Here is a 16,150-nt window from a genome sequence, read left to right as displayed (position 1 = left end):
GGAGCAGCTTGAGTGCAGCCATACGGTCTTACCAGTATAGCATCGTCAAATATTGTGCTCTTAGAGCCACAATGGAGGTGGAAAATTCGCGCAACTCAAATGGCAGACGAGTCGATACGCGAGCATACCAATGGTTCCAAAGTAATGGAAGTAGTAGGCTCTGCGGTACACTACGCAGCTCCGAAAATAAGGAAATCCTACAAACTGCCAGATCACTGTAGTATTTTCGGGGGAAGTAGTAGCCGTAATTGCACCCCTGTCAATTTTTACATTGACAGCCAAGCAGCGATTGAGGTTATGATTTCTCATAGCACAACATCTAAAAGTATATCAGAGCGTAAGCAATCCATGAAAGAAATCGATACATGAAGAAATAGACATTAATAATAGGTCCCTTTGCATATGAAAATGAAAAATAGGATGAGCTAGCTGAACAGGGCTCATCGCTCGAAGTTACGTGGACATTCCAATCATATTGGGCGAGATTAAAAGAATATGAGGGCTGCACATGATCGATCAAGCTGGAAAGGTGTGGAACCAAGCACCGGACTGCAAAGTATTGAAGATTATGTGCAGCTTTATACTAATACAGTTGCGCTTATAATTGACAAGAGGGTACTGTAGGCTTATGATTTCCAGAAATTAGGAGTAGCACAGCTATCAGATCTATAAGCAGCAAGTGCCAAAGTTTCTAGAAAGATTCTAGTATTTGCCAAAAGGACAGAGCTATTTTATAACATAGGTCTTGGTTTTTCAGTTTGGTCGTTGAGCAATACTATGGACTTATTCAGTATATGTGAGGTCCAGCCAGTTAAACCTAATCTAAGCTTGGTACCGGGAATATGAGTAAATATATAGATATGCAAGTTTGGATCACCCTGTATTCTAAAGACACTTGAGCAACTGTTGGATAAATACCAAGCGACCATTTTAAAGGAATTTGACAAAGTGTTGCAACGTTTTTTTGAAGTTTTGCTTTATGTTTCTATGTACTTTTGTTCCGTGTTGGAATAATATTGTATAGTTTAATCCGCGTTTTTTAGTTTTTACTTAGTCGTTTTACGGGAAGCGTTGACTGACTTCAAAATTTTAGACTTATACATTAGGGCGGGTCAAATTGTATGGAAAAAAAACTTCAGGTGCATATCAGTTTCTGAATCTATGGGTCATACTGAGTAATATTATCCATGGGACCATAGTCTGAAATGAATTTCGAGTCTCCCTAATTTTGTTAGAAAATTTTATATCCCAATCCGAATAGCGGCTCTCACAAACAAAATACATGAAAATAAATGTCAAATTCGAATTCGGATTGGGATATAAAATTATCTACATAAACTAGGGAGGCTCGAAATTCATTTCAGACCTATGGTCTCATGGACAATATTACTCAGTATGACCCATAGATTCAGAAACTGATATGCACCTGAAGTTTTTTTCCCCATACAATTTGACCCGCCCTAATATACATATATACTACTTATGAACAACAGAACTAATTTAGAAACCATAACCAATTGCTGACTGTTGCGGGGCATACAATATTTTATCTTGAATTTGGCAAATTTGCTAATTTTGATTGCTGAACTAATTCGGCAAATGTTTTGCTTTATCAGCACTTTTAATTATTATCAGACAATCATATAAAACATATGACTAAACTTTTAATTTAGTAATCAGTACAGATTGTTTGGCTTTGAAAAATTGTCAGGATTTCCAATGTCAGCGCTGACGGCGTGTTTGGTCTATTGGTTTTATATTTGCGCTGGCATTTCAATTACTGGCGTAAACGTGGTATTAAAGGCCCCAAACCAAGTCTACTTGTGGGAACTTTTATTAAATCCAGTGCTCGAGAATGCAAACTTATCGAGGAATTGCACGAAATTTATCTGTAAATTAATGTGAACATGTTTGTTATAAAATTTTCATAATACCTCTTTCTAAATTCTAGTCGTTATAAATCAATAGAAAAATTCGTTGGAATTTTTTCTGCTAGAACGCCAAAGCTCTTTATTTGTGATCCGTCTTTGGCTGTGCAAATTTTAACAAAACATTTTAAACATTTTCACAATAATGAATCATCATGGGTAAGATGTTATATGTGTGTATGTTTGGATTAAGGATGACATATCTTAGGATTTAATTAATTTATTTATTATTACGGCTGTTTAAGCCAAGAACTTAAACTTCTAAATATATTTCATTATTACAATTAATTACTTTATTTTATTGAATATGGTGTTGGAATCCGAATTGAGTCTGGGAACCACTCTTTTAAGGGAGGTTGAAAAGGACGCGTTTCCAATCACCCACTACATCAACTCCGGAGTCAGCAACTAGTTTTTGTAATAATGCTGTCGGAATGCATGAAGGTTTCAATCAACGCAGCTCTTCATATATTGGGAGGTTGGAAATAACGTGTTTCCAATCCTCCCCTGTTCCAATTTTTGTTTTGCCTTTTATTCGAATTTATCATGAGTTCAAGTTTGTGATCAGAATATATATTTTAGCTTCATAAGTTCTTCAAAATTAACCTCATTAAAGTTCTTCAGACCAAACTTGACCCCATTACTAAATTAATGATTTAATATTAGTCCAACGTATAAGAATGTTGTATTATATACTTTGAAGAAAGCGAAAATTCTTCATAAGATTGTTAAGCAAAGTGTACTGCCCAGCAAGACAAAAACAATAACTTGTTTATAATGGGTGAAGTTTGACCCGATGAATAAAAATATGTACAAGCCTTAAGCTAGAAGAATCGCAAGTCGATGAGCCCAAAATATTTGGATCCCTTTTACTTTCTAAACTTCATAAAATTATTCAAAATATAAGCCACAAATTTTTTGGGAAATGCAATTTTCTTACTGAAATGGGTAAAATTTGATCCGACTAGCTTGTGAAAGTTCAATAAATATGAATGAACGTATAAGAAGACAACGAATGTGAAAAATTATGGAATTTTACATCGCATTGGGGTACAAATTTTTCTTTGGGCTGATATCGCCATTAGCCAGAATAGAGCTGCCAAACTGTCGATAACGATATTTTCGATAGTTTGATAAATACTATCGATAGTTTTCAAAACCATCACATATATGGATTTTTGTTCCCTTTGAAGACGATTAACGGGTGTTGCACGGTTGTTAAACCTGTGATTTTGTTATGGAGATATTCGTATGTAAAACTCAAAGCCGATAATTTTATAATAGATGATTTAATATTTAAACTGAAGTCTTGAACCTTCGTCTCACCTTCTGGACGCCTCCAAAATATACCTGATAAATAAAGTGAGAAGACTCCAAAGTTGGGGAGTGTTTTTCGGTTACATCAGCAAAAAAAATTCTCCAAAATACGTTTCTAAATCAACACGTACCATTAATTTAATGCTGTCAAAATTTGGTGCGGATCGGCCAATGCTAACAAAACTTAGAAGAAGAAATATATTGCGAGAAATACAATAATTTACATATGTCAAATGTATAATTAAAGATCTTGATCTGCAAAACTTACGAACCAAACTATCTACCTTCAAAAAAAACTAAAAAAAATTTCGGTGGTTTTCCAAAAATAAAACTATCGATTGTGCCATCGCTTTAAGTCGGAATAATTACTTTTAACAGCAATATAAAAGGAGTGACAACGACCTTGGTTGTAAAGCATTTTCTCTATTACCCTAAATATTTTTTGTAATTAAATCCAGAGGTGTTTATCGTAATCTCATATTCTAAATTATGCTGTTTTCAATTTATTAGTATAGTACCACTGTTTTCCTTAGTCGCTTAGTGTAATTTGCTCTCAATTTTCGTTAAAAACTCTACTCACCCTAGTAGTTTGTATTAAAGTCATTAACTATTGGTTTTCTTTTAGACTAACGGAACGGTGGAACAAATACGGCTTTGCAGTCCTTTTGTTTCAATTGGTGAAGATTGGAAGGCTCGAAGATCCGAGCTAGTGCCAGCATTAACCATTAATAAGGTATTACGGTAATGAAATTCAGGTTCATGAAATTACAATTTAAGTATATTATTTCGTTTAAGCTTAGATTCGTACCTTTTACGCTGCAATGCGTGATAGCGCTCAAAAAGTTGTTGAATATATCAAAGTAGATGCCAAAGAGGTATGTATCTAACAACTTTTAAGATATGTGTAATCCTATACAGTTGCCGTGGGATAAAGAGGAGTATAAGTAGTTACAGGAATAGGAGAGGAAAAATGCTAGGATAGTGAAAGAAAAAAGAAAGATGTTGATGTGATGAGAGAGGAAGTTGAAATAGAGAAGGAGAGAGGAGAAAAAGAGAGCAAGAGAATGAGAGATATCTAAGAATATTGAGAGGAAAAATTAAGAGGAAGAAGAAATGAGAGAGGAAGTAGAGCAGACAAGTAGAGAGGAGAATAAGAGTGAGCAGTTAAACTTTTTGAAAGTTAGGACAAAAAAATGCCTCACGGCGTCATTGGCTTAAGATTTTGTAAATTTTTGCTAGGTATATAGAAGGCCTTTTTTCTGAGAAATTGATAAGTGAACAATATTTTCTGAAAAATCGTATATGTTGCACAATTTTTTTGAAATCATGTACATAAGAAGATAATAATCTTAACAAGTCTATTTTCTGGTCAGATTTGCCTATCAGGGACCGGTGTAATCGAAAAACCCCACTTATAGAAAAACAAACCGAGGAAATGAGAGTCCAAAGAAGAGAAAAAGGAAGATAAAGTATATGAGGATGGTATGAGAGTAAAGAAGAAGTAGCATAAAGGATAGAGAGTGGGCAGAAATTGGAAGAGGATAAAAGAGGGAGAATGGAGAGTGAGATATATATACTTCTGAGATTCTTTTAAAATAGGCAAGTTAACCACGGTACGGGACAGTTGACAAAACTACGGTGTCGACTGAAATACTTTCATTGACCGGAGCGTCTTCCTCCATTCACATAACATGACCAAGACAGCACAGCCTTTGGGGTTTTATTCGCTGCACTGTCGTCATATCTGCGTCGTCTATCGTCTTATAGAGCTCATCACTATACCTCCTTCGATACTCGCTGTGAGCATCACAGACAGGACCATAAACCTTTCGGAGAACTTTTCTCTTGAACACTCCGAGCGATACATTAAGATAGGTATGATGAGCGACTTGAAGGGAGTGATTTTTGTCGTCGTGAGAAGACTTTACTTTTCAATTGCCTACCCAGTCCAAAGTAGCACTTGTTGGCAAGAAATATTCCCCGTTTGATTTATAACCTGACATTGCATTAACAGCAAATGCTGGTTCCCAAAGACATGAAATCCTTCACAGTCTCGAGTTTCTATCCGTCAACAGTGACGTGGCCGCCAGGGCGCGATGCGCCAATTCTTTCTTGGTCGACAGCAAGTAATTTGTGTTGTCGTCATTTACCACAAGACAGTTTTTTGTTTCTTCATTTACGAAGGCAGAACTCTCGCCGCGCTTGCTCATGCACATTGTATCAATATCATCAGCATACGCCAGTTATTGTACGCTCTTATAATAGATTATATCATTACGGTTTAGTTCTGCTGCTAGAATTATCTTCTACAGCATTATGTTAAAGAAATCGCACGGAAGGGAGTCGCCTTGTCTGAAGCCTCGTTTCGAATGGCTCGGAGAGGTCCTTCCCAATCCTTATGAAGCAGGTGGTGTTACTCAACGTCATCCGGCAGAGCCTTTTTAACTTTGCAGGGAACTTAAATTCAGACATAGCGGCATACAAGCAGCTCCTTTTCGCAGTGTCGTTCTCTTATCGTGAGTCTTCTAATGTAGAGGCATGCCCTCAACCCACCATATTTTGCATAGGAGGTGATGCATGCTTTACCAACAGCGCGGCGGGTATTTCGTCATAAACTAGCGCCTTGTGATTTTCTAGAAGGGATATTACCATTCTCACTTCGTTATAGTCGGGTGCCGGAGCGTGTTTCCCATCATTGGCGATAGGTGTATTGGGTTCGTCTTCTCCCTCTCTAGGAAGTGATCTTTTCACAACTTAAGCACACTCTGTGCGTCTGTTACCAAGTCGTCATTATCGTTCCTGAAGGAATCTGCCCCGGTTTTGAAACCTATTTGTAGAATTTTCGGCGCTTATTCCTATCAGCCAGCTCCTCGCACTCACGCCGTTCTGTCTCACGTTTTTTCCTTCTAAATGCGATATCAGCTTATTAAATATTTTGAATATTGATTTAGATCTCCAACCGTTTCACCTCACAATTCATGTCCAACTCATATGGGGCATCGAAGCAAGTGCCTTTGCCACACCACAAAAAACCGCACGTGAATCCGTCTCACCTGTGCATCGTATGGCAAGAGATATGATTTTACAAGCGACAAAATGTGTACGATACTATGGAAGAACTGCAGCTTGGCCATGGCTACGTAAATTACGTCCTATGCGCTTTTTTCCAGTTGCTACAGATTTATTTTTTCAACAACTACTAACCGATGTTTTGAAGGCACGAGGTCAGCAATTAGCTGAGGGTGGTGGGCTACGCGGTGATGTGATCGATCACTTGCAACAGCTCAGGGATAAAAAGTCCTTAAATAGCATACAAATCGCTGGACATACAATAACAGTATTGATTGATGGCTATGAAACGGCAGCGATACTGATTGCTCACTGTTTGTTATTGGTAAGTGGTTGATATTAATGTTAAACTGTTTGACATTTTTGATACTTTTTTCTTTTTTTTTAAGCTTGCGCGCAATCCACGTGTACAACAGAAGCTAAGAGATGAGCTACTTTCCTCTGACATTTCTGAGAGCTTCGATGCACTAAATGAACTGCCGTTTTTGGAGCACTGTTTACAAGGTGAAGTAAAAAAATAGTATTGTTCTATAAATATTTTTTTATTTATAAATAAAATATATTTATTAGAGACTCTTAGGCTTTTTCCACCACTTCCAACTCTTTTCAAGCTTTGCACTGAGAAAATTACATTACAAAACTCTGACAATTCCGTCTCAACTTTACGTCCTGGTGAAGCCGTTTATATATCAACTTCTTCATTTCATCGCGATCCTTACTATTTTGAAAATCCGGAAGAGTTTTGGCCTGAACGATTTGCTGAGGCATTGGGTGGCGTACAGAAGTATCGTGAAATGGGCGTTTTAATGCCCTTTGGTGATGGTCCGCGTATGTGTCCAGGTAAGGGGGATGTAGTTTTCTTGTTGAAGCAATTTTTTATACCCAGCTGTACTTGTACACAGGCTATTATAACTTTGATTGGATAATGGATTGTTGTACAGGTATAAAGGAATCGAGATAAATGTAGACTTCCATATATCAAAATCATCAGTATCGAAAACAAATTTGATTCAGCCATGTCCGCCCGTCCGTCCGTTAACACGGTAACTTGAGTAACTATTGATATATCTTCACCAAATTTGGTACATGAACTTAGCTGGACCCAGAATAGATTGGCATTGAAAATGAGCGAAATCGGATGATAACCACGCCCATTTTTTATATATATAACATTTTGGAAAACACAAAAACCTGATTATTTAGTAAAAATAATGGTGAAATTTGACGCGTGGACTGATATTGAGACTCTTGATAAAAATTAAAAAAATTTTTTTAAATGGGCGTGGTACCGCCCACTTGTGATAAAATCAATTTTACAAATATTATTAATCATAAATCAAAAATCGTTAAACCTATCGTAACAAAATTCGGCAGAGAGGTTGCCTTTACTATAAGGAACGCTTTGAAGAAAAATTGACGAAATTGGTTAAGGACCACGCCTACTTTTATATAAAAGATTTTTAAAAGGGTCGTGGACGAACAAATAAGCTATATCTTTGCAAAAAGGAAGTTTATATTAATGTTATTTCATTTCCCAAGTGGATTTATAACAATAAATAGGAAATAATTCAAATTTTAAAAAATGGGCGTGGCACCGCCCCTTTTAAGACTAAGCAATTTTCTCTGTTTCGGGAGCCATAACTCGAAGAAAAATTAACGGATCGTAATAAAATTGGATACACAGATTTTCCCTACAGCAGGAAATATTTCTGGTAAAAATGGATAAGATTGGTTAAGGACCACGCCCACTTTTATATAAATTATTTTAGAAAGGGTCGTAGGCAAGAATAATAAGTTAAATCTTAGCGAAAAACAGTTTTGAACCATCGTATTTTGTGCCATTATAACAAGAAATGGGAAAAAATTAAAATTTAAAAAAATGGGCGTGGCACTTCCCCTTTCTTGCAGTGCATTTTCGAACGTTTCTGGAGCCATAACTCGACGAAAAATTTGGTGTTTAACCGGAAATATTTTCAGTAAAAATGGACTAAATCGGTTAAATCGCCTTCTTTTATATAAAAGATTTTGTAAAAATGCACAGATGCAAGTAATAAACTATTTCTAGTAAAAGTTGGAAAATTTCGTTAATAGCCCCGCCCTTTTTATACTCAGTTGAGCAGAGCTCACATAGTATATTAAGTTTGATTGGATAACGGTTGGTTGTACATATATAAAGGAATCGAGATAGATATATACTTCCACATATCAAAATAATCAGGATCGAAAAAAAATTTGATTGAGTCATGTCCGTCCGTCCGTCCGTTAACATGATAACTTGAGCAAATTTTGAGGTATCTTGATGAAATTTGGTACGTAGGTTCCTGAGCACTCATCTCAGATCGCTATTTAAAATGAACGATATCGGACTATAACCACGCCCACTTTTTCGATATCGAAAATTTCGAAAAACCGAAAAAGTGCGATAATTCATTACAAAAGACAGATAAAGCGACGAAGCTTTGTAGTTTAGTTGAACTTATGACGCAGAATAGAAAATTAGAAACATTTTGGACAATGGGCGTGGCACCGCCCACTTTTAAAAGAAGGTAATTTAAAAGTTTTGCAAGCTGTAATTTGGCAGTCGTTGAAGATCTCATGATGAAATTTGGCAGGAACGTTACTCCTATTACTGTATATACGCTTAATAAAAATTAGCAAAAGTGGAGAAGGGCCACGCCCACTTTTAAAAAAAAATTTTTTTAAAGTAAAATTTTAACGCCATAAGTCGAACAAAAATTAACCAATCCCTTTGAAATTTGGTAGGGACATTGATTTTATGACGTTAACTATTTTCTGCGAAAATGGGCGAAATCGGTTGATGCCACGCCCAGTTTTTATACACAGTCGTCCGTCTGTCCTTCCGCATGGCCGTTAATACGATAACTTGAGCAAAAATCGACATATCTTTAATGAACTTAGTTCACGTGCTTACTTGAACTCACTTTATCTTGGTATGAAAAATGAATGAAATCCGACTATGACCACGGCCACTTTTTCGATATCGAAAATTACGAAAAATGAAAAAAAATGCCATGATTCTATACCAAATACGAAAAAAAGGGATGAAACATGGTAAGGTAATTGGATTGTTTTATTGACGCGAAATATAACTCTAGAAAAAACTTTATAAAATGGTTGTGAACCTACCATATTAAGTAGAAGAAAATGAAAAAGTTCTGCAGGGCGAAAAAATAAACCCTTAAAATCTTGGCAGGTATTACATATATAAATAAATTAGCGGTATCCAACAGATGATGTTCTGGGTCATCCTGGTCCACATTTTGGTCGATATCTGGAAAACACCTTCACATATACAACTACCAACACTCCTTTTTAAAACTCTCATTAATACACGCATATTCTAAAGTCACCCCTGGTCCACCTTTATGGCGATATCTCGAAAAGGCGAACACCTATAGAACGAAGGCCCACTCCCTTTTAAAAATACTCATTAACACCTTTCATTTGATAGCCATATCGTACAAACAAAGTCTAAAGTCACCCCTGGTCCACCTTTATTGCGATATCTCGAAAAGGCGTCCACCTATAGAACTAAGGCCCACTCCCTTTTAAAATACTCATTAACTCCTTTCGTTTGATACCCATATTGCACAAACGAATTCTAGAGTCACCCCTGGTCCACCTTTATGGCGATATCTCGAAAATGTGACCACCTATACAACAACCACCACTCCCTTTTAAAACCCTCATTAATACCTTTCGTTTGATGCCCATATTGTACAAACAAATTCTAGGGTCACCCCTGGTCCACCTTTATGGCGATATCTCGAAACGGCGTCCACCTATGGAACTAAGGATTACTCCCTTTTAAAATACTCATTAACACCTTTCATTTGATACCCATATCGTACAAACGCATTCTAGAGTCACCCCTGGTCCACCTTTATGGCGATATCTCGAAACGGCGTCCACCTATGGAACTAAGGATTACTCCCTTTTAAAATACTCATTAACACCTTTCATTTGATACCCATATCGTACAAACGCATTCTAGAGTCACCCCTGGTCCACCTTTATGGCGATATCTCGAAAAGGCGACCACCTATACAACAACCACCACTCCCTTTTAAAACCCTCATTAATACCTTTCGTTTGATGCCCTTATTGTACAAACAAATTCTAGGGTCACCCCTGCTCCACCTTCATGGCGATATCTCGAAACGGCGTCTACCTATAGAACTAAGGCCCACTCCCTTTTAAAATACTCATTAATACTTTTCGTTTGATGCCCATATTGTACAAACAAATTCTAGGGTCACCCCTGGTCCACCTTTATGGCGATATCTCGAAACGGCCTCCACCTATAGAACTAAGGCCCACTCCCTTTTAAAATACTCATTAACACCTTTCGTTTGATGCTCATATTGTACAAACAAATTCTAGGGTCACCCCTGGTCCACCTTTATGGCGATATCTCGAAATGGCGTCCACCTATAGAACTAAGGCCCACTCCCTTTTAAAATACTCATTAACACCTTTCGTTTGATGCCCATATTGTACAAACAAATTCTAGGGTCACCCCTGGTCCACCTTTATGGCGATATCTCGAAACGGCGTCCACTTATGGAACTAAGGATTACTCCCTTTTAAAATACTCATTAACACCTTTCTTTTGATACCCATATTGTACAAACAAATTCTAGGGTCACCCCTGGTCCACCTTTATGGCGATATCTCGAAAAGGCGACCACCTATACAACAACCACCACTCCCTTTTAAAATCATCATTAATACCTTTAATTTGATACCCATATAGTACAAGCACATTCTAGAGTCAATTCTGATCCACCTTTATGGCTATATCCCTTAATGGCGTCCACCTATAGAACTATGGCCCACTCCGTCATAAAATACTCTTTAATGCCTTTCATTTGATACACATGTCATACAAACACATTCCAGGGTTTCCCTCGGTTCATTTTCCTACATGGTTATTTTCCCTTATGTTGTCACCATAGCTCTCAACTGAGTATGTAATGTTCGGTTACACCCGAACTTAACCTTCCTTACTTGTTTTTTTGTAATAACGCTTTTTAGTACAATGGCACATGTGTGTTTATGTTTATTGTTCTGTTATATCTTTATTTTAAAATAAACAGTAGGGAAATGCCCATATCTGAAGGAAAACTGCATTATTACCCGCTCATGGTCATTGGTGTTAGCCTCTGCATCCTTTTTGCTTCTTTTAAACGAAAATTAGTTCCGAATAGAACGAAATGTACATATATGTATTATTGCGCAGCCTTGTAACACTATTAAGCACACAAAACAAACAACAACAGCATTTCAAGTGTACAGCTGGGTATGTAATGTCCGGTTTCATCCGAACTTAGACTTCCTTACTTGTTATTTAAGATTTTTTTTGTAGGCATGAAACTTGGTTTGGCTGAAGCTAAGGTCGTTGTTGCCGAGTTGATTATACATTTTCATGTAACTCGCGGCATGCTCGGACAACAAAATCGCTGCAGACTCATTTCTGTTGCTGCTTGATATCAATATAGAACTTCAATTTGAAGAAGTACATTGATGGGGTGTTTTTTGTATTTTCAATAAAAATCCGATAAATGTATTTAGAAGTCATGTTTTGTAATATTAGAAGTCATGCATTAGCTAATCCCTCGTGAAAGTGAGTCTGAATTTTAGGTACAAAATTAGGTTAGCAACAAAACACCCGATGAAATTGAGAGCGCCTCTAGCAAACTTTTTCTCTGGTGCACCGCTGTTGAAACTGGATGCGGCGAAGCAGGGTTACTTACTTAATTGACGCTCAACCGTTTAAAACAGAGATGCCATCAAGAGATTCCCAGAGCATCGGAAATTTATTTGGCGTTCACCTACATGCCGTATGAACAGAACGATTGAGATCCAGCAGAGCAAGAACCGAATCAGTTTTTGCTTGTACTTCAAGCAATAAATATCTCACGCATAAATTCTATGCTAAAACTTTTCACCATTCTTCTTGTACGCACTGCCGACGCCAAGAGGCCCTTGAATCCTTCAAAGAACTTTTTTCTCTGGAACCCTCAAAGAGCCGCCTTATCTGATGTTGTCAGGTCCATGTATATAAGTTAAATTACTAAAGGTTATTTAGTTGAAAAAAAATGTTTTTACTGGGAGCTATGGCTCCTTTATTACTCAATGTCAGAATTAGAACTAACTTTTACAAATATTATTTTCTTACAACTAACTTATTTTGTCGCCGCTCTACCGACTGCGCTGTTGTTGCCGCTTTGCGACGATGAATTTTTGACGATGCGCTTCCCACCGCTTGCTGCATTTCTGCTTATTTTCGTGATGTTATGACTTGGTTGAAATGTTGACGATGCATTTCTCACCGCTTGCTGGATTTCTTAGTTATTTTCGTGGTGTTATGTTTCGTTATGGAATTTTGTTTACCAGCTTGTGCAACAAGTGTCTTCTTGCTTTACTATTTGGCGTGCGTCGTGCTAACAGCTCCCCCCCTGAAATTCAAACGTCCGCGTTTGAGGTGCTGGGTTTTTGAAATATTTGATTTAGCCCCTCTATTGCAGCCTCTGTCAGTTCGATGGGCTGCTGCTGGTTAACCTTTTTGAGGGGTAATCTTGACCTTGTAATGGATATAATAATGATTATAGCTACCAGTGCGATACTGATATTAGTGGCATAGTTGAAATGATTTGCAGATTTTGTGTATTCTATTAGTTTCGTGTTATTTATGTTTATCTGCTTTAGCATTTTTAGGGACAATATTTCTTCGGTTGTATTTGATTCTGAAAATGGTTGAAGTACAGCGGGTAGGGGCTTGCTTGTGCGCTTTTCTGTATTGGAAAATTTTTTCCCGTTGATTATAATTGTAGCGTTGTTGTAGTGTATTATAAATGTGCCGTTAAGGGATGTAGTTTCTTCGTTTATTACGATTTCTCCTTTAAAGTCGTTCAAAAATAGGATGTCTGTTGAGAGTGCTTCAACTTCCGGTATGTGTTGACTGTTGGTCACTGTGCAGTTCGGCAAGCGGCTGTTTAGGAGATTACTTATACAATAGTCCCTACTTAAATCTAACAAATTATTTTTTGAACATATTTGAATTGAGTTGTATTGTTTACATTCTTTTTGTATTCCATAAAGGTTTCTTTCACAGGTAAGTATTGATTCGAAATTTATTTTATTAATCTTATTGTTTTTCTTTATTGCTCTAATGTCTATTGTTTTACAAGTTTGTTCTTCTACCGTGGGTAGACTTATGATATAAATGATAATTTTGCCATTTGTTGCTGTTTTAATTTGTGAAAATTCTAAAGCTTCATCCAAATTTATAAACGGAATATTATCTTTTTCGAAAATCTGTTTGGCAATGTCTACTTCTTCACTTGACATAATATATGAGTTTACTATATTGGCTTTCGCCCAATGAATAGCATATGCTATATTTACGATTTCTTCCTTTAAAATTTCTAATTTGTATTTCAATTTCAAAAATGCTTCTATTTCCCTGCTTTTGTCATTTTGCAATTCCCTGGTAATATTGTTTGTAATATTTGTAATTTCATTTATCTTTTTTATTGTTAGTTTGTTAATAATAACCTGATTGTTATTATTTTCAAGGACGTTATTTAATTTATTTAAAACTATTTCATGATCCTCGTGGTCTGGATTTCCTGCGATCCATTTCCACGCACTACCTATGAAATTTAGTGACCTTTTCGATCTTCCTTCTATTTTTAGATTATTTAGATGAGCCTTAATTTGTGATATGAGAAGGGGTAAGAAGGGATAATTGGGATTTTTATAGAGTTCTTCTGCTTGTGTTTTCAGTTCTATATGCTCCAGGATTTCGTTGTATTTGTCAATGTCGATTTCGTGTATTATTCTAAATGTTCCGGTCTGTAGTTTGGCTGTCCCTTTTTCTATTGTTACAAGTTGGGAGTTAGAGTAGTCGAGTATTTGTACCTCTGCTAGGCAGAGCGGTATGAAAAATCTGCAAAGAAGAAGTTTTACACATCGTTTAATTAGTTGCGTATCCTACTTTTGTGTACCATTTGTCCTTTTTCGGTAATTACTGTACTATTTCGATCCTCCTTAACTATTTCCTTAGTATATGGCTTACTTAATTTAGTCCCTAACCTCCTGTTTTTCTTGACGTAAATGATTTGACCTGGTAAATATGATTTTACGTTATGTTTCTTTCTGTTGTGGTATTCTATGTCCTTTCTCTGTTTAAGTGCCAGTTTCTCTAAGTTACTTTGCCACCTTCTTTCTATATCTTCTGGAGTAAACGTAACGTTTCTACCGAAATATAAATCTACTGGCCTCTTTTTAGTCACAGAATGGATAGTATGATTATATTCCGACACAGCTCTTTCTAGGACCTCGTCAAAGTTCCTGTGTCCTCCATTCTCTTTGAGGCAACGCATTATTTCCACCATAGTAGAATGGAACCTTTCTACTTGCCCGTTTGCCTGGCTTTTGTATGGTGGTGTTGTAAAAACTTCTATTCCCAACTCGTCCGTCATCATAAATTTAATTGAACTAGAATTCAATGAAGGTTCGTTGTCGATTACAATCAGTTTTGGCACTCCGAAATAGAAAATCAAGTCTCTTAAAGGACCTCTAACGTCTACTATTGCCCTGCTTGCAAGCTTCCTTGTTTGTGCGTATTTCGTAAATTTGTCCAGGGCAGTCATAATTACTTTACTTTCTGTTAAAAAAATGTCTATGTGGACCGTGTGTCCGGGATATGTGGGTAATGGCGTCTCGCCAATTTTGGGTTGGTTGGGATGGCGTTCGTATTTGTTTTCTTTGCAAGTTGTGCAATTAGTTACAATTCTTTTTATTTTGCTGAGCATTCCTGGGAAATAGCTTTTTTCCAGAATCTGTACTTTGTTTTCAACTGCATTTCTGTGTGCGCGTTTATGGATGTCTAAAATGGTGTTTTCCTGGTCCTGTTCGTTGGTGATGTCGTCAACTAATTTTTGGGTATAGCGTATCTTATAGTTACTAAAATGTAGTGGATAGATGTTTTGGATCATTCCCATTATCCTTTCATCTGTGTTGATTCCGTTGATGACGGAGGGGTTAAGGTATCGTTTTAGGTGCGTAGTGAGAATTTGATTGTCATATTGGGGTTCTGTAATTATGTGACGATGGATTGTTGGAAATATTATTTTAAATTGATATGAAGATGTTTCGTCTTGCTTGAAAAATATTTGATTTTTAAAAACGTTTATTGGGGCCTCTGTACATGGTATGAGGTTATGGCTTGAGCTCTCGTCACTGTGGATTGTGGGAGTGAGGGAATTTATTTGGGGAGGTATCCTTGATAAGGCGTCTGCGACCAAGTTGGAGTACCCTGGTTTATACTTCAGTTCGTAATTATATTCCTCCAGGATTGCTTTCCATCGTTTCATTTTGCTATTCGTATTCCTTGTACTTAAAGCGTATGTAAGCGGTTGGTGGTCGGTAAATATATTTACTTTTCTTGACCCGTACAAGTAGTTCCTTAAGGAGCTTAAGGACCATATAATGGCCAGCATCTGCTTCTCATTGGTTGCATAAGATTCTTCAGTTTTGTTGAGGGTTCTGGATATGTATGTTACGGGTTTTTTATTTTGTGACAGTACGGCGCCTATTGCGAAGTCGGATGCGTCCGTGGTCAGTTCGAAGTCCTTTTCAAAATTCGGATGGGACAGAACGATGTCCGGTGAAGTAAGGGTGTTTTTTATTTTGTCGAATGCATTTAATGCTTCCTGATCTAGGGTAATGAATTGCTTCCTTGATGCGTTTTTGGAAATATTTCCAAATTCGCCTCGCAAAATGGCCGTAAGTGGCTTGGCGATCTT

The 16,150-nt window shown here is 37.0% G+C and overlaps 1 pseudogene; it reads left to right on the top strand.

Moving 5' to 3' along the window:
• The first annotated feature begins 495 nt into the window (after nt 1-495).
• LOC137248681 (probable cytochrome P450 28d1) lies at nt 496-11,862 on the top strand (annotated as a pseudogene).
• Nucleotides 11,863-16,150: the final 4,288 nt, after the last annotated feature.

The sequence above is a fragment of the Eurosta solidaginis genome, chromosome 4 (assembly GCF_040869045.1).
Source record: "Eurosta solidaginis isolate ZX-2024a chromosome 4, ASM4086904v1, whole genome shotgun sequence".
In the NCBI taxonomy this organism is placed as follows: domain Eukaryota; kingdom Metazoa; phylum Arthropoda; class Insecta; order Diptera; family Tephritidae; genus Eurosta; species Eurosta solidaginis.
This window is presented reverse-complemented; position numbering and strand designations above follow the sequence as displayed.